The sequence below is a fragment of the Lissotriton vulgaris genome, unplaced genomic scaffold (assembly GCF_964263255.1).
Source record: "Lissotriton vulgaris unplaced genomic scaffold, aLisVul1.2 SCAFFOLD_308, whole genome shotgun sequence".
Classification (NCBI taxonomy): Eukaryota; Metazoa; Chordata; class Amphibia; order Caudata; family Salamandridae; genus Lissotriton; species Lissotriton vulgaris.
The window spans coordinates 29814-34072 of record NW_028253581.1 but is presented as its reverse complement, the minus strand read 5'-3'; positions in this window follow the sequence as shown (position 1 = coordinate 34072).

Here is a 4259-nt window from a genome sequence, read left to right as displayed (position 1 = left end):
GAAAGGAGCTGTTTCAGTTTCCATTTTTACATCCTTACAAAACACAGGCAGTGAGGTTTAAAAAGACCACATTTGTGAACACACAGCCGCTGTACACATGTGTTTCCAATTCACACATCAAGCAGGTATTTCAGTAGCTCCAGGAAACATGCAATTTCCCACCTAGGGAAAACAATATTGTTCAAAGCGAGGACAAAACAAAAGTAGCGCTTCTCTGGCAAACACTGTAAAGTGGTGATAATGTGTTTTAACTGTGAAAAAATCAATGTGTCCACCTTGCAACCACTCTTTTTTTTTTTTTTTTTTAGTGTATCTTATATAGCGCACGGCTACCCCAACGGGGTGTCCCGGTGCTTGCATTAGGAACCCGTCCTGGCTTTTCCCTGTGAGATAACCCGTACTGGGCATCCCCAAGGTGAAAGCCAGGCATCCCGCCGCGGGGGCCGTAGTGGAGATTAAGCAAGCTATTGCCCAGAGTTGCAGAGTGTGAACCCGTGATTCGAGTAGGCACCGAAGTGAGAATTATCGAGTCCGTGGACACTTGGGCTCAGACCCTGCCGCGTCGGGAATTGAACCCTGGTCCCGGGTCTGACCTCAGCTTCCGTGTATGCCTCCTCTAACCATTGAGCCACACTTCTCCACTCTGTCTTGCTTTTGTTAGTTAGTCGCTTATTTTTCATATTCAGAATGTTTTATTTCTCTCCACCCGAGGCTGCACATAGAAATTGAAAAATGTCAGTAAAAGACACTGTTTCCAGCAAAACTGTTTTTCTTTTTTAGACCCATTTCACAGGGGAGCAATAAATGAAAGGAGGAAAGAGAAGGTAATACCTGTTTCTAGAAGTCTCGGTTTTCACTAAATAAGGAGGAGCGAGAAGAAAGAGAGGGAAGAGGGGGAACAAACAGAGGGGCGGGCAGCTGCCAGCGGCAGGAGAATGGACACTGTTCTCATCTTCTCACAGGGCACGAAGGAAAAGACAGAGTGCAAAGTGGTTACTGGATGATGGCTGCAAAGGGGCCCCTGGAGCACAGGGGCTCCCCCGCACTGCGGGGGCTGCGGGGGCCTGTGTTATGCCCCTGGTGCATCTCAAGAAATCACCTGATGCACTCTGCATCCTGACTTTCTGCGTTATGTGGCGTCCGGTGTTCTTTCTGAATGGATCTGGGTACGCTTCATATGTGATGTGCAAGTGTGACTTCTGTCTTGTCTGAAGTTTGACCAGTTTCAGCTCGGACAGCTAGAAGTGCTCCGATAAGGTTAGTCGAGTGACTAATCAAGCAGATTGTCAGACGTTCTGGGTAGCCTTGGATTAATGTTACTGAACGCTCAAGTCTCATGTCTCCATTCCTGTGGTTTTCAAGTGTGAGCTGTTCTCGCAGAGTGAAGCTGGTTTGGTGCCAGATGCTTTTCTTGAGGTATGTGCATGGAGATAAATTATTGGTTGTCAGATGTTTCAGCTGTGACCTCTAGCGTCCCTCTGTGACCCCTGGCTCTAGAGGGTGGTGGTGCCTCACATCCCTCTTTAAGTAACCGGGTTATGATGGGCACATGCCTGTTCAATGGAATTTATTCTGCTACAACTGCTTTTAGCTGGCTGATCTCCCTGCACCCAGTGTTGTGAATGAGACATTGGGGCATATGTAGCAACCGTTTTTTTAGTTGCAAACGCTGTGATTCGTAAAAAAGCAGTGTTAGCGACTAAAAAATCGCAAAACGTGATGTATAAGTAAAAGCGCATCGCAAAATTAAGGAATCACAAAATTTGCGATTCCTTAATTTTGTGTAAGCATTTAAGGAATCACAAATTGCGATTCCTTAAATGCTATGTATCAAGCACCCAAGTTGTGAGATTTCTCATTACAAATGCACTATTTGGCATTTGTAAAGGTGCCATGTGGCGCACATACATGCCCTTAGGGCATGTATGTGCGCCATATGTGCACACTTGTACATTTCAGGGGTGCATCAGGGTGTCCTTATGACACCCTTGAAATTATTCTCAATTTGCGATTCTCAGATTGCGAATCACAAATTCAGAATGACTTCCGAAACATTCCTTTGGGCCTCCTGGCCCATAGAAATGGATGGGAAGGTATTCCTTAATTGGGATTTCGTAATTTGCTAAACGCAATTAATGAATATTAAGAGTTCGCAAAGGAATTGCAAATTTTTAAATGCATCCCATTTTGCAATTCTTAAATAGCGATTCTCAAAAAATCGCTATTAGAGAATCGCAAACACGGATGTTGATACATCTGCCCCATTGAGGGCTGCAGTGGGAGGCTCGACTGTGTAATGTGCTGTGACCAGTTGACGGCTAAATTGCTAATATTAAAAGCACACATCTGACATTTAAAGGCACCCCTGCACCCAAAGCCCCTGGGCCTTGGTGAGCGGAGCCAATGGTGCGCCTATGACCCCTACATCTCTAATTCCCCGGCTGTCGTTGGTCTCCCTCTTGCAACCTCTGGTGCCACGCTTGCAGCCTGTTTGCCAAAAGAGCCCCCATTGAAGGGCATTGGGTGCTTAACGTCAAAATTGCACCCTGCACTCGGCTGCCCCTGTGCCGCTGGTGGTGCATGTTTGGTGCTGCTTTGTGACCCCCTGTGCTGCTGCTACCCTTCAATGCCTGGCCCCTCCAACTGATTTACTTACCTACGAGTACTGTGGCTCCAGGCACATCGGTTGTAAACGCAGAGTTAGAGATAGGGGAAGAAAAGCGGGCAGATTGGGTTTGATGGCCACATGGGCCTTTCCCTTGACTTCAGGCAGTGCTGAAAAACTGTATCTGCACCAGGTGACCACAAACACCAGCATCAACCGAACCTATTGCACCTCCGAACCCCTCGTCTTTTGTCACTGTCTCACAAGACTTTTAATGCTGTTGCGTGTTTTTTTTTTATATTTCAAACAAGCCTGCTCCCCACATTTATCCCTCTTTGTCCACTGTTAATGTACTGGGAAATTCCTTTTATTTTTGTTTGACAGGTATTTATTTATTTTAATGGGTGCTCTTGTACAGGACCTGAAATAAAGACTGAAATAAAGACTGTCTCTCTGTGCCTTGAGGGACACCACCCAAGAAATACACCCCAAACATCCCCCTGCCCTCACCCCACCCAAGCACGAGCTGGTGCCCTGGATGCTCTTTATTATTAGATAGCTGAGCCCCATGCATAAGTTAACAATTGCAAAGATCAAGGGAAATAGAAGAAGATACTAATAAAAAGGAAACAACCATACAAAATAAGTAGAGGTGGAACAGCCGAGCAATGAGTGCGTTTTACAGAAAGATAAAGTGGAACCTATAAACCTCTCATCTTCCCCTGGGCTGTCGCACTGCCTTGTGAAGTTTTGGCCACGGGAGGAGAAAGTGACATCACGACCTGGGCTGCAAAATCATCCTCCAGCGAACCGCATCATTTTACCAATTTTCATGGTAAGTCAAACTCACATTGTACCATTACTAGTTACATTAAAAAAACACTTTACAGCATCTGAAGATACTCATTACCTTATAATGGGGTCCTCCACGCGAACATAATTTCCGTAGAGATGGAAGCAATAGCAATTTCATTGTGGTGCTCTTGACTTTGCCTCCAATGGTAACAAAGCCTTCTTTAGATACTGGTGCTAGCAACATTCCATCTGAGGAAAAGCCTGCTTTTGAGGCTGGCATGTTTTGTTTTACGTTAAAGCGATAGACTTTCTCACTGAAAGAAGCTCATTTATCCTGTTCTCCTGCACTTTGTATTTGGGAACCTGATACTGAAGATGGTTTGTTGTGGAGGATACTCTGGGTTTTTGTAACTCCAACCCCCTTTCCTTTCAAAAAGACTCACTTCAATGCCGTGAATGGTTGAGTGTGCTTTAGCATTTTACCTCCGACTTGCCTTGCAGTCATAATTACAGATAGTAGCCTAGTGAATATTTGCTGATCTTATCCTTCTTTGTGTCATCCATACCCTGGAAAATCGGTCCTTGGGGCACTGACCTCATAAAGCTACAGCAGGATGTGTCCTGATAGGACCCTTGAATGCCTGGCCTGCTATAGGATATATTTATCTTGGTATTCATTTGGGTAGCGGGGTAGACCAGATGCACAATGGAAGAATAGGATGGGAAGATGAAAGAAGTCAGGGCATTATTTGAGAACTATACATTTCAAAGAACGTGTGCTTGATCAGAATACTCTTGACTTCACTCTTGGTTAACTGCTAGGATTTTGTAAAAATGAAGTTGTTAAAATAGGTTGTTC